The sequence below is a fragment of the Psammomys obesus genome, unplaced genomic scaffold (assembly GCF_907164565.1).
Source record: "Psammomys obesus unplaced genomic scaffold, mPsaObe1.curated_primary_1811, whole genome shotgun sequence".
In the NCBI taxonomy this organism is placed as follows: domain Eukaryota; kingdom Metazoa; phylum Chordata; class Mammalia; order Rodentia; family Muridae; genus Psammomys; species Psammomys obesus.
In genome coordinates, this window is record NW_026596443.1 from 5,311,248 (window position 1) to 5,338,306 (window position 27,059).

General features: G+C 42.3%; 1 pseudogene; it reads right to left on the bottom strand.

Annotated features, from left to right (window-relative positions):
* Positions 1–212: 212 nt before the first annotated feature.
* On the bottom strand, positions 213–26,457 carry LOC129669740 (60S ribosomal protein L27-like; annotated as a pseudogene).
* Between the last annotated feature and the right edge of the window lie 602 nt (positions 26,458–27,059).

Consider the following 27,059-nt stretch of genomic DNA (forward strand, 5'->3'; position numbering starts at 1 on the left):
CGAGTATATGTTGGAGTGTGGGGCTCATTCAAACAACCCCAGGTGGGAAAATTTTATTTTAAAATCAGTCCAGGGTTAAAAAAAAAAAGACTAAGTGATATGGGGGGGGGGCGGTTCACCGAACCTTCTGACACAGTTAAATTTCTGTTCTCGCCCCTTTCCCGTCAGTGCTGGGTCTCGCTTGGAATTTTTGCTCTCTTTTCCTCTAAACTTTAGACCTTGGGCATCTTCTCCGAAACATCATCAATTTCTGCCTCATTTCCAGGGTCCAGTAGCCCAGATGAATTTGTATCAACTCTTTTTGTCCCGTTAAGCGAAGCCTTTGGTAATTTTGTGGACTTTTGCAGGGGTGCTGTTGAGATGGGCTGCACAGTTTGGTCGCTGAGTGTAGAATGCTTCTGAGAAGGAGGGCAAAGGAACAAAGGGACACAGAAGGAACACAGGGCGGCTGCCAACCACTTTGTGTCCTCCAGGAGGACAGGGTTTGGTAGGCAAGGCCAACCAGAGGGTTTCCTGATCCATGGACGCACTGAAGGCTAACGTGGTGTGAATGGCTGAGGGGCTAGAGTGTGCAGATGTGGCTGACAATCAGGAGATGGACAGCGGTGGGGGTCATGGGGGAGGGTATTGGACGCTGTGTGGATGCTGCTGCTCTTCCCCTTCCCCAGTGGTCGGCCTTATTTTATCTTCAAGTCTTCACTCACCTTTCTGGGTCTACGCCAGGATTGGTGTTTTCCAACAGTCTGCTGTCTCCCAGGGTGCGGCACCTCCCTCCGAGGCCAGAGGCATCTCCCTTCGTTGTCACTGCTCCATGGATGGGTAGTCACCTGCACCATGTCCCACCACACTGACAACCACAGCCAGAGCGTCCTTTTTAAGCTTATGTGGCTGACACCTCTGTTTTCTTTCAAAAGGACCATTTGCCTCATGCAGACCATCCCTCAAGTTATCAGGAAAAATTGGGAAACGACAAAAGCTGTTTTTCCACTTTAAGAAAAGATTATTTTGACAAAAACTAATATACAACATTGCCATTTAACCATTCTCATTCAATTTTAGGGTTTTTGTCTGTTTATTACCTATTGCCTGCTTAAATTTATTTTAAGTTAATTTTCTAAGTTTACTACGCTTTCAGTAAGAAGAAAAGGTTGCCTCACTATAATCTTGTTACATTTTCTGTTGCCATAAAATTGCATGTTAAAGACTAGGTAATTTATAAGGAACAGAAATTTAGTTTGGCTCGTGATTTTGGAGTTTGAAAGGCCTAAAAGTATAGTGCCAGTGAAGACTTCATGCTGTTTCAATTCAGGAAAGAAAGGAGAGAGACAAGACATGAGAGAAACCCTCCCTTTAAAACAGTGGTTCTCTCCATTTGCCTGCAAATTTCATGTTTTTAATGGCTGAGTAGTATTCCATTGTGTAAATGTACCAGTTTCTTTATCCATTCTTTTGTTGAGGGACATCTAGGTTGTTACCAGGTTCTGGCTATTATGAATAAAGCTGTTATGAACATGGTTGAACAAATGTCCTTGTTGTATGGTGGAGCATCTTTTGGGTGTATGCCCAGGAGTGGTATAGCTGGGTATTGAGGTATGGCTATTCCCAGTTTTCTGAGAAAGTGCCAGATTGATTTCCAAAGTAGTTGTACAAGTTTGCACTTCCACTAGCAGTGGAGGAGGGTTCCCCTTTCTCCACAACCTCTCCAGCATGTGTTGTCACTTGAGTTTTTTATCTTAGCCATTCTGATGGGTGTAAGGTGAAATCTCAGAGTCGTTTTAATGTGCATTTCCCTGATGGCTAAGGACATTGAGCATTTAAATGTTTCTCCACCATTTGAGATTCTCTGTTGAGAATTCTCATTTTTGATTGGATTACTTGTTTTGTTGGTGTTTAATTTCTTGAGTTCTTTATATATTCTGGATATCAGTCCTTTGTCAGCTGTAGGATTGGTGAAGATCTTTTCCCAATCAGCAGACTGCCTTTTCTTTATATTTATAGTGTTCTTTGCTTTACAGAAGCTTTTCAATTTCAAGAGGTCCCAGAGCCGCCACGTGTGTACTGAGAACAAAACTGCAAAGTCAGGAGTTCTCTGCAAGAGCAGCAAGTACTGTTGGCCACTGAGTCTTCTCTTCATCCTGAGGTCCACCCTTCTGACAAAGAGTTAAAGATGGCTTTATGTCATTCGTGCAGCAAAATGGAATCTCTCCCCGATTCGCCTCTAGCACTTGCAGACCTGTAGAGGCGAATCCCTTTGAGTGCACTGTCTGTATTCAATTTTGTGTCCCTGTGTCATTGCTAACAGCCTTTTTATTCTGGCCAGTCTCAAGGTGAATTTGAATTACATGAATTTTAAGTAAGAGATGAGGCAGGATTTCCTCTTTGCCAGTCCAGGTGGAGAGAGTTATGGAAAGGTGGCTCTTTGTATTCCTTTTGTGCTTATACTTTCACCTTTTTCTCAGCAAAAGGAGGTTCTGAAGAGAAGGACTGGCAAGGAGACAGTTTGTACTCTGGCGAATAGCAGTAAGACACTGTGTGTACTCAACAGAGGTTACCTTACAGAAAACCAGACGGCCATCCGTGTGGACTCCTTTATGCTGACTGTGTAAGTTGTTGACATGAAATAATTTTCCCTCCTGAAATTCCATAGAAATTATTTATCAATACACAAATCATGGCCAAGAAAGATGTCTTCAGGCACATACAATGCTAGAAGATAGAAAACTAAGATTTTAGATGTCCGGGTGTTTGGTTCATTCCTATTAAACTCTGGACTTCAACAAATAAAGTTCTGACTAACTAACTAGATGACCCTGTAAAATCCTAGGTGCTCTCTGCTCCAAAGATTTGCAGGTCCTCTAAAAAAAAAATCTCTTAGAGAAACTGAAATTCTCTTTAGTTTTTTTGGCTTTAGATAAAGGGCAGAGGAGCCATCCAGGTTCCAGTACCCACTCTCCAAATAAATGTTAAATTTATAGCAACTTTATGTCGTGGGTGAGTCTATGAATAATGCAGTTTAGGGTCTCTGGATTTGTGAATGAACAGGCAGCTTTGAACTCTTCCTGGGAAGAGGCATCATATGCCATTCAAAGGTAATTTCCCTTAGATTTACATTTCATTTATTCTTCTTGCACCTCCAATGCCAAGTGCTGTGTCAGGCCTTGAAAGGAAGCATAACAGCAAATGGCAGTCCACAGAAAGAGCGATAAAGCTGACAAACGGTCGCTTCTTCAGTAAATCATGGGTCCCATGGAGGGCAGTAGGCTGTTCAGGGAGACATTAGAAAACAGAAATGGAAGAGAGAAAGAAAATACCAGAAAGAGCCTTGCCACAGCTTTGTGAATGAGGAATAGGAGCCAAGGAAGATAAAAAAGTATTTTAATCTATGAAGCAAAGCCTTTAAGAATTGACTGCTAACCATTTCCGGGGGGGGGGGGCATGCGAATATTATGCATAACGATAAGAAAAGAGACAAAACTAATCTGTGTTTAAAAAGTTGGGGTGAGGTCTGTGAAAACAGCAGGGCCACAGCAGAAATGAGAGTTCATGGTGACTGAAGAGGCCAGAGATAAGGAAGCAACAGGCTCATGTCTGCTCCAAAGCAGGATGGGAATCTGTTGTCTCCCATTTGTGGTTGGAGAATTCCTGTTCATGCAGGTTTTCTGGGATGTCATGGTTAAAAGATTTAGTGCGGATGACTACAAGGAGAAATAGGAAATTACTAATGGACAGCTGAGCCCCTGATCTCAGATGGTGTTTGTGTTCACAGGAACTCAATTTGTGGTCCCTCTGAGAAGCAGGCCCCTTTCGGCCAGGTGAAAGGTGCCCTCTGGGCTGCAATGCTGAGCAGTGGCTTTGGATTCATTTTCTTGTGTGAACAACTTGGTTACTCTCTTCTTTTGGAACAGAAGGTGAACTGGAGAGACCATGATTATGGAGAGTGTGTAAATAACCTGGCTATTTCTGTTTTATTCTATGTATCAAAATTGTCAAAGGATTCACCCTTTCTGCCATTAGAAAGGCTGCTCTGGGAAAATGGGATACAGAGAAGAGGATGAAGGATGAGATGAGGGAGACTTGGTATCAGAATGCTTACAACCCTGGCTGTGAGGGGCCAGAGGCAGAAGGAAACTCACTGATCTCATCAAGGGGCGGATTAGCATATTCATTCTTCTAGCAAAAATGTATTGAATATTACATTGCGGGAAGAGTTAGCGAGACAGCAGCAAATGGGACAGACCCAGTGCCAGCCCGTAGGGAGCTTGCATTCTAGTGCTGAGGGACAGGCAGTAGCTAAACAAGTCATGGACACAGGTATAGCTATAGTCATACACATACCTGTATGGTCAAATGGTGGTGAGAGATACAGAGTAAAATAGAGCACTTCACACAGGGAGAGTCGGCTGGCTCTCTCTCTCACTTTCTCTTTTCTCTCTTCTCTCTGGAGCTGTGTGATGGTTTACCTTTAATTGCCAATGCAATATAAGTAGAATTACACTGGAAGAGAGGATTTGTGAACACCAGTGTGGCCTGTGGGGATTGTCTCAGTTACGGATTAATTGATGTGAGTAGACCCAGCCTGCTGGGGCAGTGCTTTCCCCACTCCTGGACTGTGTAAGTGTGTAAATGCACGCATGCATTCACTTCTCTCTGCTCTTGACGGTGGTGGCAATGTGACCTGCTGGGTCAGGCTTCTGTGCTTTTGCCTTCTCTGCAGTAAAGGACTGAAACCAGGAACTGTCAGCTAAACTTCTCTCTTAAGTTGCTTTTGGTTGAGGGTATCATTGCCTCAACAGAAGTGAAGCCAGGACAAGCTAGTATTTATTTGTTTATTATTTTTTAAATTTATTTTTGAAACAGACTCTCATAGTGCACGCCATCCTCAAACTGGCTGTGTAGCTGAGGCTAACATGCAACTTCTGATCCTCCTGCCTCTACCTTGCAAGTGCTTGGATTACACCCGCCATCATAACCTGCTTGTTGCTACTTTATATAAAGTGATCAAGAAGACCTCAGAGATAAGATTTCAAGAGAGACTTGACAGAAGCGAGGACAAGAGTCGCGCGGGAAGCATTTCCCATGCAGCAGCAAGGCCATGGTGGGTGTCTGGAGGTGTCGGTATGCTTGGCGCATCTGAGGAAGAGCAAGGATAGGCAAGGCAGAGGTGAGGAGAGCGAGGATAGGCTAGCAGGGTCCCGCTCCATCTCGGGGCACAGGGAGAGCTCTTCTTCCAGTGAGATGGGGAGCTGTTGGGAGGAGACAGTTGGAGAGTCCTCACAAGGACGCACCCACATATAGGGAGTGCATTGGGAAAACAACTGTGAGGACCTGGTGGCAGATGATAGGTGCTTGCTCGGGGTTGGTGATGTTGGCAGTGAGACACCGTTTCTGATTACACTTTTAGGAAGGGCTCCATTTCCTGTCATATCAGATAAGGTGACAAAGGCAATGGTTTATCTTGAGGAACTAGCAGGTTAGAGCTGTATTACAGGGAGATTTTTGCATTTGAGCCTTTGCTTGTGGTCTCCATTAGAATCTAATTGGGGACACGAAAAGGGAAGCTACGTGGGAGTTCAGGATGTGGAATAAGGCTGGAGAGAAAATGTGGATCAAGGTGGTAATATTTAAAGCTACAAGATTAGACAAGATCTCACAGAAAATAAATAAATATTAGTAGAAAAAAAACATGGTGAGTTTTGTTGTTGTTGTTTTCCCCCTGAGCTTTGCATGTTACTGTCATTGAGGTCCTAGGTGAGATCTGGTGTTTAGAAGCCTTTGTGTGTCGCTCATTTTTAAAACTCTACTTTACTTGGAGTGTTTAGGCCTCAATCTCCTTTACAACTTCTCTTCTAGGCAGAAGAGAGAAGATTAGTGGGACAGAGGGCCCTGTCCTTCTCCTGGCTATTTAGAGTCGAGGGGTTCTTTTAGGGTTGTACCAATCTCTGTCAACCACAGAGGCAGCCAGCAGTCTCCAGGGCGCTGTGCCCTTCTGTCTGCCCCAAACTGCCACACCGTCCATCTCCTGCCTCTTCAAACTACTCTTCTCCACACACCAACACGGCACCCACACCTTCTCCTTTTTGGCTCTCAATTTATATCCCCCAAGCCCCAGACCGTGCCTCTCCGTGCTGGCATTACCTGCTGGCAAAAGCCATGCCCTGCACGAGACAATCGACAGTTGTGAACAAACTAACCCACCCCCACTTGGAATTTAAACAAAAACATATCTACACAACATAACTGAGTTTACAAAGAATCCAAAACACCTTTGTCTGTGGGTTTTTTTTCCCCCTATTTAGAACAGGATTATCTATTTTTTCTTTCTTTTTTGTTTTTTGTTTTTTTTGTTTTGTTTTTTAGAGGCAGGGTTTTTCTGGGCATCCTTGGCTGTCCTGGACTCACTTTGTAGACCAGAGATCCACCTGCCTCAGCCTTCCAGAGTGCTGGGATTACAGGCATGCATCATCACACCCAGCTAGGATTGTATTTTCAATAAGCCATGCAGAGCTAGCCACAGTTGGACAGATAGTCCCACATAGAGCAAGATGTCCATGGTGTTTTCTGCCTTGGTGTACATTTTGCTTGCACAGATATTTGTGGAAAGCCTACTCTGGCCTGCTTGTGCCACGTGTGTGCTTCTGCTTGCGCTCACACACATGTACTTACACACTTCCGGTAATTCCTTTTCCTTTTTAAGACCTGGACCCTGTGTTGTGTCCTCTGAATATCCTTTGCGCAGGATATTCTGGGCAGGTGAGGCGGCTTTCTTCATTCTGTCGTCCTGTGCTTGGGGAGAATTCCTTATCCCTCTCTGTTATAATGACTTTCTCTTATTTATGACTAATAATTGCTATGGAGAATCCTCACAGTATTAAACCAAACCAAACCAAACCAAACCAAACCAAACCAAACCAAACCAAACCAAACCAAACCAAACCAAACCAACCAAACAAACAAAAAACCCTCACAAACCTCAGCCCAAATGGTAATAGAAAAAGTGAGACTTGAGTGATAAATGACACCAAGTCCTTCCAGCCCACAGTGGCAGCTGCTTCCCCAAATTCTTCAGTGTCCTGTGTCCTTCACCAGAGTTGCTCCCATGACCCAGCCTTAGTGTGTATGAGGAACATGTCTTAAGTGATCATTTCTGGAGAAAAAGAAGGAACAAGAAGATTTTTTTTTTTTTAAACAGGAAGAAGGAAGAAATAGAAGAGGAGATTTCATTTTGAAGACAAACTAGAACACTCCAATTCAAGCCCATCTCTTGTTCAAGTAATGAGAGTAAGTGTCTTGTATGGTGACTGTCCCCTCTAGGGGCTTAAAAATAACTTGAAAATAGCCTGGTGGTGATGGCATGCACCTTTAATCCCAGCACCCAGGAAGTAGAGCAGATGGATCTCTGTGAGTTGGAGGCCAGCCTGAAAAAAACTTGAAAACAGAAACTGTCTGGTCGAAAGAGATAATTAAACAGACCCGTTGAGCTTCTTAAATTCTACTATTTAGACTAGGATCAGAAGGAAGGAAAAGAAGACCTCCCCTATCAGTGGACTTGGGAGGGGCATGTGTGCAGAAGGGGGAGGAAGGGAGGGATTGGGATGGGAGGGGGAAGGAAACCACAGGGGGGAAACAAAGTGAATAAAGTGTAATTAATAAAGAATTTTAAAATAATCTACTATTTAATGCTACTGAACACTTAATTTCATAATTTAAGTATCATTTAAAAGAGTTGCTGCTTTTTTTTTTTTCTTCAGTTTTTATCATTGTTGATGTTTTCCCTGCCTTGCAAAGCCTTTGTCTATAGACTGTGGGCAGGACAGTTGCCAACTGGACAGCACTGTGAGAACTGGTTTCTTTCCTTGGGTAGCTCGGCTTGACCATCTTTTATCTACCGTGCCACTCAGTCGTAAATTTTCAGAGCGGCAACCACTCGACACAGGCACGCTTAAACCTGAGGACGTGGCTGCATGTTTTCGGCATGGTTTTGGTGTCTTTACAGTGGGCCTCATGTGATTCTGTAACAGTATGCTCTGAAAGCAGCACATGCACATTGCGCTAGCATGCAGGGACACGGCTATTTCACCTCCTTTTACCTTTATTAAACCCCAGAGGGAAACCTTGTTTTTATCAAAAGAAGCAGCGCTCCAGGGATTTAAAACAACTTGTTCAGGCTGAGACACTAGTTTAACCTGAAATGGCTTCAGCACTTTTTTTTTTTTCACTCTATTTGACACATGTAAGCATAGTCACCCAGAACGTGCGTCTTTGTCTCACACCTCGTCAAGCACGCCAGGAATTAGGAAAGCCCGAGTTCCTCGGTGGGTTTGAACGTCGTTATTAAAATAGTCAGGATGTTTCCATTAGGAGGCCGACTCCGGTTCTGTCTGTACCCCTCACTCCCGGGGACTTAGGTAATATTGACAGCCGTTGTTTTTAGCACTTCTTGCTGGATTCATGTGGGCAGTAGATGCCACATTCTAGCCTAGTGGAAGCTGCCAACCAGAGAAGAGCTGTTTACCGCCTCAGTAAGCTGGATTTATTCTTTTCACTTTTATGATGGTATTTTGCCTCTTTTTTCTTTCGTATGTATGTGTGTGCACACAGGCAGAGACCAGAGCAGCCTGTCTTTGAGTTTTCCTCAATCACTTTTCACATTATTGTTTTGAAAGACAGGGTGGGGTTGGCTGATCTACCAGCAAGCTCTTGGGATGTGCCTGCCTCTGCACCCGAATGCTAGTGTCTCAGGTACACACAGCCATCCTTCTCCGTATTTATGTGGGTACTAAGAATTCAAAGAAAGCTCCCAAATGCTTGCATGGCAAACACCCTTACCCATTGAACCATCACTCCAGTCCCTGTAATTGTTAGTTTTGATGTCATTTTAGATAATAAATAAATGAGTTTATGGTTGCTAGTACAGATTAACAAAGCACATGATTTTTGTGAAGTTTTTGGTGGCAAAACAGTAATGGTAACAAACTCAACTCCATCTCTTCAGCTCCTATGTAGAAAAGTTAGTATTTTGAGATGACTGACTTACCAGTGCCAGCATAGTTTAAAACTGGATCAAATCAACCCACTCAAGTTTAGAGGCCCTATGTTTCTCTCCTGAGAATCAGGGGAAAATATGTACAGTGACTCTCTGTGACAAATATGCAATATTTATCATGAATCTAATGAATTTTCAACATGCCTCTTTAGGAATCAGAGCATGGTAGTGGCTTCCTACTACAGCCGGAGCCTCTGCATTTTGTAGGTGTGATGGCAACAGGAATTGTCTCTTCACTTGCAGCTCAAGATTTATGAATCTTCTATGACACCTACAAGATCCTCTCTAGTCAAGTTATGATTATTAAATACTTACAACTTTAATCACATGATACATTTCCTCTCTATAAAGGGAGATGTCATCTGAGAGAATTCTGACTGTCCAAGGCTGAGGAAGATCATGAACTTCATGAGATCTTTCTTTTTTCCATGAAGTATGAACATTTAAAACCTTACATCTCTCAAAGAGAAAAATCACCATTAATCAGACATTCTTCCGGTCTTCCTCTCCAGTGAACAATCTCAGTTGTGTCCTGGCAAGCCTCAGTTCATCTTATTTATTTGTCTAAATGCTTCGAGATGATAAAGCGGGTAGCTCCTCTGTCTCTATCATTTCCTGTTTCCTGTGGTACAGGGTCTCTATATCATTCTGCAGAGTCAGGTGGACGGGAAAAGGGAAGCATTGTTAAACCGATCTGTAGCAAACCAGGGACAATGGTGCCTGCTTTATATGCTTTAAAGAGAGATCAGCTAATCAGCTTCAAACTTGTAAGTTTTGCAGCATTTTGTAATTATGCTCTTAGAATACATGATGTGTTTTTATTTTCATAATTAACAGGAAGTACATGTTATACATTAAATGTGACACAAGAGATATGAATTATGCAGTGAACTTGGTATGTGCTGATGAGCCCAAAGCCCAAGGCACGCTCAGGCCAGCTCCTATGAAGATCTCTATAATGAGCTTCAAGTACTTCGTTTCCTGATGGAGGAGAAGAAAACATCCATCAATGCAAATTTTGGTGCATTTTTTTCAGCCTTTATGAATAGTTTACAACTTCTAAAAAGAGTGTGTTTTCGAAGTGCAACTTGGGGATGGTCTACTAGTAAATTTGTGTGAGACTGTGTAAGCTCACAGGAATCTTTCCAGGCACCTAGCGCACGCACACATCCTAACTTATAATGGAGTTATCCATGAGGACACCTAGTAAGATATGGGTTGATCCTGTCCAATTTGATGAAGGCAATCTAAACTCTTTTAGTTTTATTTTGGCATTTAGACTCACTGTGGAACAAAAGAAGCAGATATTTGCACATCTTTTGTATTCAAAATTATAGTTTGAGAACACACACAGCAAGCCACCAGGCAATGCAGAGTTTGTTGATCATCTCTTTTGGAAGAGTTAAATCATGACAAATGTTTTGACTTAAATTTAGCCTAGAATTTTGCTTTCTATGAGAATAGTATTTAAATGCACACTAACGATACGTAAAGGAGTGGTGAAAAACTGCGTTAGATATAAAATTACAGACTATAGTATTATGCTGAGTGTAGTGATGCACACCTGTGTTTCTAAGGCTCTGGAGGCTGATATAGGAGGGTCTCAAATTCAAGGCCAGCTTGGGGGCTACATAATAAGACCCTGCAGAAAGAGAGAGAGGGGTACTCTGTGGTCTATGGAGATTTTTATTTTTAAAAAGTTAAAATATAAATACATCATTTCTTTTTTCTTTTCCTCCCTTCAGTCTTTCTTATGTACCCTACCTTGCTCTTTCTTACTAATGACCTTTATTTCTTTAATCATTCACACACACCCTGCTCAATCCATATAATGTTAGTGTTGACCATTTGGTATTGGACAACCAATTTGGGGCCTCTTCCTTGGGAAATACTGTTCTGCTCCCAGAATTCCATAGTGTCTCTAGCTCTTTGTTTAGGGTTGAGATGACATGAGAACTGTCCCTTATATGTTAGCATGTCTATTGGCATTGTCTGTATTCAGGTTTTGTTTAGGTAGCCATATTGATGAGACTTCATGGGCATAGCTTCTCTGACATTTCTATGAGAAGAAATCCCACAGCAAACCCCCTGTTCCTTTGGGGGTTTTCTACCCCTTTGTGCTATGACCCCTGAGCCTTAGTTGCGGGAGTTGTGTTACGGATGTATCAGTAGGGGCTGGTCATCATACTGCCACTTGTTCTCTGCATTTTGTTCAATTGTGGTTTTCTGTAATGTTTCCTGTTGATCACTAGAAGATATTTATTTGCTAATGGTGAGATCTATGTTTGTGTGGGTATGAGGGTTGTAGGCATAAGGTTATTGCGTAATTCAAATGCTGATTTCCGTACCCCCCCCCATATCTGGTTGCAGTCCTTGTTCTGAGAATCTCCTGTTTCAATGTTGTGTAAACACTGATCCCTAATTGTCCCCTGATATGTCAATAAAGCAGCTTATAACCATTGCTGAGCAGGGAGGGGAGGAGGGGAAATAGGGCTGGACTTCCTGCCAACCAGAGGAGAGGAGTTAGAGGAGAAAGTAGAAGATTCAGCCATGGACAGAGGTTCTGGACGGACCAGGAGAGAGAGAGAGAGAGTTCATCAAGGAAAGCTTCAAAATACAAGTATCTCTCTGGGATGTATGCTGGGAGGAAGCCAAATTAGCTAATAGGGTCAAGAATAAATTAATAACTGCTCAGTTATTGTGCTTTGAAGCTTGTTGAAATAATAGTCTCAATTATTTGTGTGCCATGTTAAGAAAGAAACTGAGAACCAAACAGTTTTATAAAAATAATCATTAACAGAGGGTAGATATTTTGAATATAGTTAGGAATTACGTTGGGTTTTGTAAAGTGGTAGCTGTCGGTTCCCCTCCAGGATCCCTGAATTTACTGACCCCAGGTAGTTGGCTATATTTCCAGTACCAGGCATGATCTCTATTTTGTTGAGTGGATCTTAAGTCCAATTAGAGACCTCCTGGTTACCAGCACGTATGTGTGCCACAGTGCACCTTCAGGGATATCATACTGGGATGGTTGTTGTTTTAGTTGGTAAGCATCTTTACCCGGTTAGGGATTTTAGTCCCTTCTCTCTATTAGAAGCTTGCATGACCTTCTGGTACCATGAAAGCTAGTTCTCAGGGAGGAAGCACTCAGGTCAGATACAGCTTGGGTCCTCCAGGTTCTATGTCTGGGTGTCTGGTGTCTTTCAGCAATAGGAACTTCCTTTCACTTTGGGAGGCACCCATGGGTGATAATAGTCTGTAATGTTTTGAGTCTCTTTTTAAAAACGCTGACCAACAACTCAGAAGGGAGCTTTTCATGACTGGTGCTGGGGTTTTTGTTAGATAGTTTAGGCTTTTGCTGCCCAAATTGGGAGACTACATTTAAACTGTACGTGTTCACACAGACATGGCAACTGCTCTATCCAGTGAACCACTTCCTAAACCCCATTCTTCCAGAAAACTTTTATTAAATATTCTGGATACAAACCATTGAAGCTGTTTGTGTTCGCAAATATCTTTTCACATTTTGGGATTAGTTTTTATACTTTGAGAAAATTGTTTTGAAAGAACAAACAGATGCTTGCTTTTCAGTTGTGCCGTTTACCCTATTTCTCTTAGCACTAGAATTCCTGTGTTCTAGTTTTTCTTTTTCTTTTTAAACTGTAATATCTACATCTTATTTTAAACTTCACAGTTTTATCCTTCAACTGAATATTTACAATCTACATGGAATCACTGTTTAAAAAATATTGTTAGCTGGTCTTTCAGCTTTTAATTTCTTGCATATGATTACTTGATTGACCCAGCTTTATAGGTAAGAGATACCATTTTCTCTGCACTGCCCTGTGATGCTGATTTTATAGCGAAGCAAGCATCTGTAAGTTTCTGTTGACCTTTCCAATTTCTCTTCATGTTTTGTGGGTCTGTCCTTGATCTGATAAAAGGAGCCTTCATGCTATTTCTTAACACTTAGTTTTATTGTTTTTCAATTATTTGTAGGTATGTGTGTGTGCATTTGGTTGTGTGTATTTGAGTGCAGGTACTTGAAGAGGCCGGCGGTGTTGGATCCCCTTGGAGCTGGGAACTGATCTTTGTTTCCCCTGGAAGAGCAGCAAGTGCTTTTAATTCCCCAAGCCATTCTCTAGCCCCCACTGTTTCTGGTTTTTAAAAATACTATTTTTTAAATACATAGGAAATGTGTATAGTGTGATGGCTAATCTTGGTTGTCAACTTGATTACAATTGGAATCAGCTGAAACTCAAGTCGCTGGGCACGAGTGTGAGGGATTTTGTTGATGGGACATTGAGATGGGAAGAACTAATCTAACGCTGAACCGTGTCTTCTGATAGTAGCCCACGTAGGAGCACATGCAAGAATGAAAGTCTGTTTTCAGCCTGTTTTCCCTCTCTCTTGCTGCCTAATTCACCCATCCTGCTGCTGAGCCCTTCTTTCACTGGAATTAGAACATACTGTTTTGGGATCCCAACTTACTCTGAAGACCAGCAGCTCCCTAGGACTCCCCTGAGACTCCAGTACGATTGTGACTGCTGATACTTTGGTCTCATGGGACATAGGTTCAGTTCCCAGCACCCACATGGGCAACTCACAACTGTCTATAACTCTAGTTTCAGGGTTCCATGCCATCTTCTGCTCTACCGAGGTACCAGGCACACATACTGTAATACATATGTGTAAGAAAATACACTTATACACAGATAAAAACCCTAGAAAACTCTTTAAAAAGAGCCTGACTTCTGTGTGGTCTGTTTTATACACTGTACATTTGTTTGTTTGTTTGTTTGTTTGTTTGTTTGTTTGAGCCATGACTTATATTTATCTGATATTTTTTCCATTTCTCCTGCCCTGAGCTCTAATTCCCTTGTTTCATCTTCTTTGTTTCCCGTTTCAATTCTTATTATAAAAACCTCTTTTGTTTAGATTCTTTAGGCCTGTAAATTTTAGTATGATTATACTATATTATATGGCTAATATCCACTTATAAGTGGGTATATACCATGTGTGTCTTTCTGCTTCTGGGTTACCTCACTCAGGATGATCTTTTCTAGTTCCCACCTTTTGCCTGAAAATTTCATGATTTCCTTGTTTTTAATTGTTGAGTAGTATTCCACTGTGTAGAACTAAAGAAGCTAGACAACAAGGAGGACTCTAGGGAGGATACTTAAATCTCATTCAGAATGGTAAATAGGATAGACACCAGAAGTGGTGGAAGGGAAGGAACAGGACAGGAGCCTACTATAGAGGTCCTCTTAAAGGCCCCACCCAATAGGGGAATGAAGCAGATGCTGAGACTCAGAGCCAAACTTTAGGCAGAGCACAGGGAGTCTTATGGAAGAAGGTTGGAGGTAGAAGGACCAGGAGGGGAAAGGATCCACAAGGAGACCAACAAAGCCAAGGAATCTGAGCCCAGGGGTCCCCGCAGAGTGACATACCAAGCAAGGACTGTGTATAGGGAGGACTTAGACACCCCTGCTCAGATGTAGCTGATAGGCAGTTCAGTCTCCGTATGGGTTTCTGAGTAAGGGGAGCAGGGGCTGCCTTGGTCATGTACTCAGTTGCCGATCTTTGATCACTTCTCCCTGGTGATGCAGCCTTGCCAGGCCACAGAGGAAGAGGATCCAGGCAGTCCTGATGAGACTTGATAAGCTAGGGTCAGACAACAGGGCAGGAGAACTCCCCTTTTCAGTGGACTAGAGGAAGGAGATAAAGGAAAAGAGGGAGGGAGGTTGGGACCAGGAGGAGATAAGGGAGGGGGCTACAATCAGGATATAAAATGAATAAATTGTAAAAAAATTTAAAATCCTAAAGAACTTCTTTTGTTTTGCTCTGGTTTTGGTTTGTATGTTAAAGACTTAACCATTTTTAATTGTGCGTGTGTGCTTCCCCACATCTCTCTGTAAGTGCGTGCCCATGTTTGTAGGTGCCTATGGAGGACATGGGATCCCCTGAGCTAGAGGGTGTGAACCAGCTGGTATAGGTGCTGGGAACTGAACTCAGCTAAGAAAGCGGTCAGCACTCTTAACCACGGAGATGGCTGCCCTGGCCCTTCATTTTACTTGTACAGAAGTACATCGTGCCTCAGTTTTTCTTGGCTACGTGTTTCTGGTGAATTTTCTAGCTGCTCATGTGGGTGCTAGGGATTTAGTACCGTTTGTTTTCCTGTATCTTTCCATCTTTGTTTTTCTACAGCATCTTTGGGCAGCTCCGTGCTTGTTCTACTGTCATTAGTCAATATTTAAATGAGATGAGTTCTTTGGGGCCAGCTCTTTTCAGCTTTGTGGGGACCGCTCTAAGGATGGTGCTCTAGGCTAGTGCTACACAATTTGTTTTCTAGGAAACGTCCTTATGACAGAGGTTTATGGGGTCAAGGGAGTTCTTGTTACTTTTCCACAGGGAAGAAAAGGTACAGTGACAAAGGGCTCTTTATTGTCGCTTACTGCCCTCATCACTGTTTGCTGCTTGGCTTCGGGCCAAGATTGCATATCCGTGGGTTCCTGTCTCTTTTTCACTTTAGCCTGATTCTCTACATTGCCAAATGTGATCCTAGGCTGTTTGCTGCATTAGACCCTCTGAATTCTTATTTGAACTCAGGCCTTGAAGGAGTCACTCTTTAGCTCTAAACCTTTTTTTTTTTTTTTTTTTTTTTTTTTTCTGGAATCCAGTCTCAGATGTGTTCTCATGGTATCTTCTCATACTCCTGCTAGATTCCTGCTGACTCCACTCATTTTGGGGGGACCCAGCACCCAGTGGCTGCAGCAGTGATGGAATTTACATTTTGGTTTCTCACTTGTGTTGCTTTAAGACGATTAAGGGAAGGAGGCACATATAACCTCTTCCTGCCATCACCTTCAAGATAGAAGCTGCTGATTTACTGCAGAAAGCCTTCTCGCCTGTGCTCATCACTAGTGTTTTGACCCTGCTCTAGTCTAGCACCTTCCAATGAGGCCTGTGTGATCATGGAAACATCACATATGTGAGCCAACCTGTAGTAATTCATCATTCCTGAACCCTTGGAAGATGTGAAAATAACCTTTCAATTTTATTTATTTATATAAAATTGAATTCAGTTGTCCCAGTGTTAGTTCTTTAGGCCTCCCTAAAGATGGACATGTTTAGAAGGTGTATATGTTCTCAGGTTTCCTTTTTTGTGCTATTCTCACATTAGAGAAGGAAAAGGGGGAAAAGGATAAATACATCAGAAATCTTACCTCTTTGCTAGTATTGGATCTTGGAGCTGGAGGCCAGATATTAAACCTCTATCTCTCACCCCTATCAGCTGCTCTGGACATGGGTGCCCAGCTCCTTCCTTATGGCTTCCACAGGCATGTTGGCCTTGAACATTTCAACAGGTTTAAGGAAGGCAGCCATCTGGGATGCTGAGTGCAAAGGAGAACAGTACGAGTGGGAGACAAGGCGTGAATTCCAGTGTGTGCTGCCTCATAGGGAGCAGGCATCTCAGGAGCTGGGCCCTCATCAATCCTTGGGTCTCTCCTGTTTTCTCAAAACTTGGTATTTTGTTCTTTGAGCTCTAGTCCACTTTAAGACTCAGCGAATACAACCATGTACCCTAGAACTTTGTATCTTTTTGTTCTCTCTTCTTGGGAATCCCCATTAGCCCTCTGCCATATTTTAATTTAACAGCCACTTGCTTTTCACACTGTGACCAGCACTGCCCAGGGCAGATTTCCTTCATGCCTCAGCTTAGATCACTCACAACTTGCTGAGAAGAGTGACCTCATACCCTCTGGGGAAGGGCCACATTGTTTCCAAATTGGAGCCAAAGCTGGGAACACACTCCAATCTTGGATGTTCTCACTCTACCTCTGATGTGTGGATGGATGGTGCTTATGTTTTATGGTGTTTGAATGACTTGGTTATGGTTTTAGAGGGGTTATCTAAAGAAAGAACATAACATTTCCTGGTTCTACCCCACGCTATAAAGTGTTACTCAGCTGTAGGCATATTATTGAGTTTTTCTTGGTTCCTCTCTCTACACATCAGTAAAACAATGAGCATGTTAGGTCACGTGACACTGGACTCGTTAGTCCTAACTTAACAAAGAAATATTTTCATTCGTAGAACTCACAGAAATAGGGTACTTGTAAAGAGACATATATTTTTTAAGTATGCTGGTGGGATGAATTATAGGACAATCTATCAAACTAGGAAGGGTGGTGCTCTCACAAACACACCCACTTGTTTTGTAGTGTGGTACCCTACAGAGCACTGTTTCTTGGCTATTATGCAGGGGCAGGGCTAGATAGTCATTGTATAAGACAGCAGGGCATCAAAGACAAGGGAAAATGAGAGGAAGATTGGCTAAGGGTGGAGAGAAGGAAGTTGCTAAGACCAATTTTCTTCATGTGAGAGAACTTGGAAGAGCAATTTATCCCTTTCAAAAGCACACCGGTGGAGCTGAGTTCCTAGTTAATGCCTAACGGTCTGTTCTGCCATCTGAAATGCTTATCTGATTATTCATTGACAAAGGCCACTTGCTGACCAAATAACACCACTTCTGTGACTTTCCCATTGTATTTGGAGTGAGTTGTTCATTAGCAGCTATGTGAAAGGACAGATGCTACTTCCTAATTGGGGTTAACCTGGGCTGGATTGCAAGAACACAGATGAGAGAGAGAAGGCAGCAGGCCATTTCTAAATGATCTCCATTCAGGTAAGCTTGTTCTCCACAGACTCAGTTTAGCTTTAACTTTATAAGTGCACCAACATTTCTTAGACTTTGCTATGCAACAATATATATTAGCTTGCTGGGAACAAATCCATAGACAAGTGTCAAAAGTCAACAGGGTCAGCAGAACACTTTTGCCTCCCTGCCCCCCAGCAGGGGACTGGATTACAGGTGGAAACTTTCCTTGCGGCCTTTCACAGATGACTATTATAAATTAGTCATGTGACTATTTCAAGCTAGTATGAAAAAATTAAGTTCCATTGAAGTCATTAGGCAGGCTTAATCATCTTCTGAGAGCCTCTGCCTGAGGCGAAGAAAATGTTTCATTTGTATTTAATCAACAAATGAATTAATTAGTCCCTTACAAAACCTCAGAATTGTCTGCTTACCTTCCCTTACTTAGAACTGGTGAGGAAATTTGTGAGTTAATCACCTGGTGTCCTGTGCAAATGGTAACCTTGAAGGCTTCTTTATCTTCCTGTCCAGCTCTCTGAGCATTGTGCTCTTTTGCACTCTTTCATAGAGGATATCTACTCCTCGGGCTGTGTGGTGGTTTGAATAGAATGGCCTCCATAGGCTCATGTGTTTGAAACCTCAGTCATTAAGTGTCACTACTTGAGAAGAATTAGGAGGTGTGTCTTGTTAAAGGAAGTGTGTCACTTGGGGAGGGCTAGGTTTCAAAACTCAGGCCCATTGTCACTTTCTCTTCCTGCTGTCTGTGGACCCAGATATAAAACTCTCAGCTCTCTCTCCAGCACCATGTCTGCCTGCAAGTTGCCATGCTCTCTGCTTAATGTAAATGGACTAAACCCCTTATACTGCAAGCCCCAACTAAATGCTGTCTTTTATAAGAGTTTCTGTGATCATGGTGTCTCTTCGCAGCAATAGAGCAGGGACCAAACTGGACTGACGGTGGCGTTTTGTTTGGCTGATCCGTGGCTTCTCTGCCAAAAGACAAAGGCAATGCAGAGACTCAATGTGGGTTTCAAAGGACTAGAAGAGAACTCAATTTCATAGAAGGCTCTTCTTATAGAGTCATAAAAAAAAATACAAATGTGCTTATTGACCTGGACACATCATTAAAGTATGTCAAGAAGACAGTATCATCCAAAGGATAGAATTTATTTCATTTGAGTTGTGAGTTTTGCAATAGGAGCTCAAACAAACAAACAAACAAACAAACAAACCTTAAACTGGGAGAATTTGGTTTTTATATTGACCCTAAAAATTACGTAAGTTCTAACAAATAGCTCAGGAAGTTTTCAGACATGGCCATCGTCCCTTATCTGTAAGCATCAGTTGAACTCTGAGTCCATCCAGCCTCCAAATAGTAGATTTGGCCCACCTAAGGTAATCCTGCATTTCTTTGTTTGCCATTTCTCAAAACATTGTCTTCCTTGATAGCTAATTTCCATCCCAGAATACAGTAGTAAAAGCTTCACACTTTCTCCTTCCTTAAGTTTGGAAATAAGGGCTTACTGAGTCTGACCACAGTAGTTTATTTTTCTCTCTAGGATTGACAACTGGATGAAATATCGTCAACTGTTTTTTTTTTTTTTTTCAAAGTGAAATACTAGAATCATGAACATTTCAGTCACATTTACACATTTTTTTCACTGCTAACAAGGTTCCATAAACGGCCTATGTCGTTGTCCCTCTGTCATCACTACCCCCAGGTGTGTACATACCCACCTCTGCAAATGTTTCACATTCCCTTTGTTGCTGTGGAGCTTGCTGAGTTTGAGCATAAGCTGTGGAGTAGACCTATCTATCTCCATTCAGCAGCCCTTTCCTGGGAGCCTGTGCCCAAAGGAGAAACGTTTGAGTGGGTCTTGGATTCTCTCTTTCTTTTCTCTTTACATTTATCTACAAATTTTCTGATGAGTTAACCTCTCCAGCCAACTGTAGAATTGGGCCGAGATGAGGGGAGTTAGAGCTACTTCCAGGAAACGATTCAGAGGCTCCTTCTATGATTACATTCTTGTGCTTCCCTAAAAGTGTAAGAGTGTGTGGAATCAGAAAGAACGCCTTTGTTCTGAGAAGTCTCTCCCTTTCTTCCCTTTAAAAGAAATCGGAAGTACTTCCTCCTGCAGAATCAGTGCAAATCCTTATATCAGGCCCCCTGGGTGAACACAGCTATGGGAGACTCCCAGCGTAAAGATGGGCAAGGCTCTCTCAGCCGAAAAGCCTACATCTCTCCACGGGAAGGCAGAGGGACTGGCGCAGAAGAGTAAGACAGGGCCCTCTAAGGCAAGCCTCCCCACTTTACGACTTGATTGTGCCGAGGATTGGTGCCTCTGGTCTTCCTTAAATATTCTTATCTCAGGGAACCCAAGGAGCCCTGTGGAATACTCTCCGAATTTTGCAGCCTTGTGGAAAGATCTTTGCAGTCTTTTTCTTTCCTTTGTCAAGATCAGGCCTTCCCCAGGTACTCCCCAGGTACCCCTGGATTTTAGACCTCCTGGAGCAGGTGACTCAAGATTCTAAGCTGCCAATTCTCCCTAGAAAGCGTTGTTTTCTAGGATTCACCACCAGCCAGCCCCATCAGCCACAGGACAGAAGCCTGTCACAACAGCATAGGCATGGAACCTCAGATTAAGAGAGTTTTTCTCATCTAGCTACCAAATAACCTCTTGCCCTTTCTAAGATGCAACACTACCCAGGAGTTTTGAGCTAATGCAAAGATGAGTGTTCTGCAGGATTTAGAAATGATGAGTGTGACGTCAGTCACAGGGTGGGAAAGATGGGTGATTTAGATGTGAAACAGATGAAAATACAAGTGGATACATTGTTAAACTTTTTAAATGCTTTTATTGCTTGACATTTTCATACTTTTGTACAATAGGAAGAGAGAACAAGCTTACCAAGAGATGTATGTGTGTGTGTGCGTGTGTCTGTGTTTGTGTGCGTGTATCTGTGTGTGTGTGTGCCTGGGTTGTGTGTGTCTGCAGGCACGTATCTGCATGTCTGTGTGCATGTGTGCGTGTGTTTGTGTCTGTCTCTCTGTGTGTATTTTTTCTGTGTTGTGTACATGTCTGTGTGTGTTGTATGTGTGTCAGTGTGCACGTGTGTCTGTATGTTTGTGTATGTCTGTGTTTGTGTGTGTATGTACGTGTGTGCATGTGTGTGTGTCCGTGTGCTTTGTTAAGCTGTTTAAGCTCAGCTCTGTCCAGTAGAAGACCCTCCAGAGCTGGTCTTTGGCTTTTGGTTTCTGTGTGGTTGCATGCACAGGCTACCTTCTCCAGTTCTGCTTGCCAGCTAGCAAGCCAGCTTCTAGCTTGTTGCCTTGAAGCTACTTACTTGAACAGGTCAGTGTGGACACTGCTTGCTGTGGGATGCCTTTCCACACCCTTTCCGCCATCGGCAGTGTGCTGGGCTCTTGCCTCTCTGCAGTATTATTGGGTAACTGGGAAAGGGGTCTGTCCCCTCCCTGTGTTCTCGGCTGTACCCAGGCCAGGGAAAGCCAGTATGATGAATGAATGTGAGCGTGTTGGTCACGATCAGCCTGCACTCCTCTGTTAAATCACTTAGAGAGTTGATTGCTTAAGCTACTTTTCCCCAATAATTTTTCCAACCTCTAGGAATCAGTTTTTCTACAAATCTTCTCTTGTTAACAGAATTTTGAATATGATTTAGACTAACATATTCTAAAATAGCTTCCTCAGCACCACCTCACGATGAGGCTCAACAATATTGTCAATCCTACTTCTAGGTTTTCAGTGTTGAGAATGAGAATTTCATTTCTACTTAAGACTCTTTTCTAGAGAAAACATCAATTGAAAATCTCTAAGTTATTCATTATAAGGACATGATAATTTTGAAGAAGTGACAGACAAAAAAAAATTCAATCCTTTCAATGATTGTCACTTATTGAGCCCCTGGCATATGCCAGGTAATTTTCTTCTTGTTTATTTCACAAATATCTACTTAGCGAAGATGGATGGTAATGCTTTAAGTACAGCCGCTTCTTAATTTTACTTGTTTGGCACGCACTGAGTCCTACAGTTAGAGTGCTGCCCTTGGTTTGTCCAAGCAGTTATTCTCACTGTTGTGAGAAGAAGATACAGGGACTCCGAGTTAGGTCTCTCACTTATGGTCTTGTGGTTAATGAGTTTCAAACTGGGAATTGGATCCAGCACTATCTTCTTCAGTTAGTGGACTCCTGCTTTTGGGTAAGACACCTTGGAAAATGTCTGGGTTCCTGGTTAGAAGACCTTAGCGGAACAGTGAAGGAATCTCAGCTCAATGATCTGCTATATGTGTGAATTTTGATGTCTTTTTTGGGGGGTGTATGTGGGGGGTGTGTTTTGAGACAAGATTTCTCTGTGTAGCCCTGGCTGTCATGGACTCCCTCTGTAGACCAGGCTGGCCTCAAACTCACTGTGATCCTCCTGCCTCTTCCTGCCAGAGTGCCGGGATTATAGGCATGCGCCACCATGCCCAGTAAGTTTAATGCCTTATTGGACTTGCTCAGACTTTGGTTTCCCTTCTGAGTAATAAGGAGACTGATCACAGTGTTACTGTAACGAAATGAAGTATTTTAATAATATAGTATATTTAATAGTATATTTTGTTTTATTCTTATGTATGTCTGTGCGTGTGCGTGTGTCTGTGAGCATGCATGTGCACATGAGCGCAGGTGCCTGCAGAGGCCAGAAGGGAGCATAAGACCCCCTGGAGTTGAAGTTACATGAAGGTCTCAGCCCCTGGACATGGACTCTGGGAATCAAACCAAGGCTCTCTTCAAGAACAGCAAATGCTCTTACAAGCTGAGCCATCTCTCCATTTCTCAAAGAGAATTTTCTAAGTGATAAAGCCATTAGCATAGTGGCTAGTATTGGTTATGAAGGAAATTTTGGCTTTATCTGAATTACAAGTTAAAAATTACTGTCTTTGCTCCACGTTTAAGCTTTCTTTTTAATAGTATCATGATTAGTCATTTATAGAATCTGTATAATGAGTTCATTTTCTTGGGTGATCTCTGATATGCTATTTTCTGAATAACACTTGGTTTGGGTTCCTAGGATGAATCAGTAAGGAGTTTACTAAGAGGGCAAGAAGATTTAAAGACAAAAGTCATAAGGTCCTGGGCATTGAAGTATCTGTGATTGTCAAGGTGGTTCAGGGGCTGCTGGGAACCAAATGGTCTTCTGCCTTGCTTCCCACTGCTCAGATCCCTCCACTGCTCAAGGGCTACTTCTGTTCTCTGACACAGCTCTCTTCTCTGTTCCAACCCGACACTGTGGATGTGCATGTGTCACTGCATCCCAACTGCTTCTGCTGTCACTCTTGCTGCCGTTCCTAGAGGCATTGCTGCTCAGTAAAGACCTTATTCCAGGAGTCAGTGATGGTGTGATCAGAGGAACATCACACTGGGCTCTCAGCACCTACCCTCTGGAAAGAAATTCAGGGTTTTGTCTTGGTTAGGCTTATTATTGCTGCAATGAAACACCATGACTAAAAGCTACTTAGGGAAGGTTTATTTGGCTTACACATCCTCAATCACAGTCCTGAGGGAAGCCAAGGCAGGAACTCAATCCAGGCAGGAACCTGGAGGCAGGAGCTGATTCAGAGGCCATGGATGAAATGCAGCTTCCTGTGTTGTTCTCATGGCTTGCTCAGCCGGCTTTCTCATAGAATCCGGAACCACCAGCACAGGGATGGCACCATCCATAATGGGCTACACCCTTCCCTATCAACTACTAATTAAGAAAATGTCCTACAGGCTTGCCTATTACAGCTACATTTTCTGGAGGCATTTTGTCAATTGAGGTTTCCTCCTCTCTGGTGACTATAGCTTGTGTCAAAACTAGGGAGCACAGTGGGGTAAGATTAAAATATACACGTCACAAATTTTTGCCTGTCTCTCTCATCTCAAGATCCTTCTCATCTCTTTTCATGCTAGCTCTTCAGTTTGACACATTCTCCTGCTGGCTTTGGCGGTTCATAGTTTCACTGAAGAAGTGTTCTCTTAAGAACTGATGCCGAATGTCTCTGTTCACAACAGCTCTAAACAATTCTGATGTCACCCTGGTGCCGCTGTAAAGCCAGGCACTTAGGGTTGGATTAGACACAAAGGGTTCCATGGGTGGGTTAGGGAGTGTTCATGAAGACAGTGGTTGTTCTGTCAGACCAAGCCTTAGAAAGACAAAGTCTGCTCTTCTAGACAATGACTGCAACAGACTATTTTTTCAAAAAAAATTCGCACAGTTTATTTCACCTTATAGAAGCAATATGGAGGAAAAAGGAAGGCATCATGAATGTGTAAAATTCCCACAGAGTCATAAGGCAATATCTTTCTGGAAGAGGTTTAAAAGCTGCTGACAGGCTCTTCTCTCAAGCTCAGTCTCCAGGCTGAACTCAACCGATTCTTAAAAATGTTGAAATGATTTTTTAAAACTTTCCCCTTATATGTTAAATAAGAAACTATCTGATTTATCGGTTATCATCGATTTTTATATTCAATTAGTGTTTTGTGAGTTTTTCTCTAAGACTAGCTTGTCAAATACCCACAAAGAGAAGCAGAGCTGTCTAATAAAAGACAGTGTCTGTCTTCTGCCATAAGCACGGAGGTGTTGACAAAAAAAAAATCTTGACTCTCAAGGATCATTTAAAACCAATGAATTAAAAATCAGGAGGTCAAGGAGAGCTATACAGTGATGGTATGGCTTTTCATATTTATCTTAACAAGGGAAGTGTTAACTAGAGTGATTTTTGCCTCTGTTGTTCACCAGGGAGAAATGTGCAGCTCAATTTTACCCTTGGTTGAGAAGGTGCTAATTTGCCCGACAAGCTGTTGGAACCTGTGGTGCTCAAGGCACCCTTGATGTCTCAGACCTTCATGCTGAGTGAAGCACACTCGAATGCATCAATGTTTAGGAGATATTCTATATCCCATTAGGTAGGGACAGTATAAGCCACATGAATGCAGATTGGATGGGAACTTATCCTATGCTAAGAGAGAACCTTCAGTTTGTTATAACTAAAGCAATTTCAGAATCACCTCTATGCAACTAAATATTTCATTAGTCTTCAACTTTAGTCTTTTACATTGTAGAAAACTTAAATGACCTTTCCCCCACTTGCTGCCTAATTCTTGGGAGGAGTGATCTTCAAATCCTGTCTTTTATTGATTTCAGTACCAATGAGCCTGTATCAAGAAGGCTCCAAAGAGAGATGGCAACATAAATATGAAAACTCTAATTCCTTTTCTTTTTTAATTGCATATTTATTGATTTTTTTCATATACTTTCTAAAGCCAAGAATTAGCTGTATGAATGACCTTTGCATATTAACTAAACCCTAGCTGGTAAACTGATGCATCATTGAGAAAAAAAGTCCTGTCAGAGAGAAACACTCCTCACAGCACACTGTTCTTCGTAAGTTTCCCAGTTGATAATATCAGCAAGCACACGGAACCCTTCCTATGGGCTAGGCACTGTATAAAGTCCTTTCAGTCATATGAATTCATGCGATCATCTTAATTAGCCTCTGCTGTATGTTATTATTTCAGCCCCACACACTCAGGAAGGTGATGACAACAATCACACAGCTCTGAAAAGGGCTCCGATTCGAACCCAGAATGTCTGACTTCACAGTCTCACTCCTAACTCATATTCTGTGCTGCTTTTTCCCCACATGTGGAACATCTTCTAGGAGAGATGAAGTATGCCAGGAAGGACTGTCCTGTGCCCTGCAGGGGGAATGTCACTGTAATCAAAAATTTCCATGAGATCATTTGTTTTCTAAAAAAAAAAAAAAAACACACACACACAAAATTAAGGAACTAACCTTTAATATCTGTAATAATGTTTTGATTTTCTGTACAAGTATTATAATCTATGCAAAACTACTGCTCTTTCCATAAAACCATGTATTAAAGCTACATACATGTATGTATAATGAAAAGCTTTTGGGGTGGTTTTGATGTGAAATCAATTTTATACATGGGACTAAAGTAATTTTTATTAATTTTTTCCTTTGACTATTTCATACCTGCATATAATACTTTCTGGTTACTTTCACCCCATGTTCTATGTCCCTCCCACCTCTAATGATGAAAACAAAAATATACCTGAAAGTGAAGCTTATGGATAAACCATTTGTTTTTCTCTGTCTCACATTGTTTCTCAAACTTGATCTTGGCTTCCCGCCTGGCCTTGTGTTTCAGAGCTGGTCTCTAAAGACATCCTTGTTGACAACACTTCTATCCAAGGGGATGTCCACAGAGTACCTTGTGGGCATGAGGTGATTGTAGTTATAAACTTTCATAAAGGACTTAATCTTTGATCTCTTCACAATTTTCTTCTTGCCCATGGCAGATGTCACTTTTCAAGGATAATTCCAGCCACCAGGGCATGGCTATAAGGGCGATCTGAGGTACCATCATCAGCATTCTTCATGATGACAGTTTTGAGGCTGGAGTAGCATCCAGTCAGGACCAGAACCATTTTCTTGGGGTTTGTGAACTTACCCATTTTCACAGCAAGCAGCTGGCAACCAGCAGAAAGGACAGAAGAACACTTCCCAATCCTGCTCCTCTTTCTAAGCCACCCTCTCACGTTCACGTCTTTGTGTTTTCCTTTGTCACCTGCTGAGCTTAATCAGGAGCATCCATCTAACCATCATTTTTGAACTATCTATTGGAGACTGCTCAGCTCATCTGTGGGTACATAAGTGAAGACAATGACTGACTGTCTCCCAGACTCCACTAGACAGCAGTTCAGCAAGGTGAGTACAGTCCTGTGAGTCTTTCCCTGACAATCATGATTGATGACAAGCCAGTGCATAGTCCTGGTCGTGTCATGCTTGGGAGCTTGCATTTGTAGCCCTTCTCGATAGCTTTCAGCTCTTTTGTTCTTTTGACCCCCCGTGGTCCCTTAGTCTTAGAAGGGGTTGTGTAAACATCCTGTTTAGGAATGAGCACTCAACGGTCTCTATTTTCATATCTTGAACAGCCAGTCTCTGCATTCACTATGTTTCATTACAAAGAGAAACGTCTCTGATAAAGGCTGAGGGAAGCAATACATGGAAAATCACACAGAACTCTATATCTAGTCAGAAAACTCCTACAGTAAATATTAAATGCTGTTTCTTTTTTCTAGGAGTTTCTGAATAAGGAGTTGCAACATAGTTACTTGACTAGTCTAGTACCCAGCAGATAGATTTACTTTGAAAGCATAAGAAGTAATTTGCTAAGGTTTTTTACTAAATGCAAACAATCCTACATAATAATCAAGAGTGTATATAATACAGAAGCATCTTTTGATAATTACCCACTTATTCTTGAAAGCTCAGCAATGATTACACATC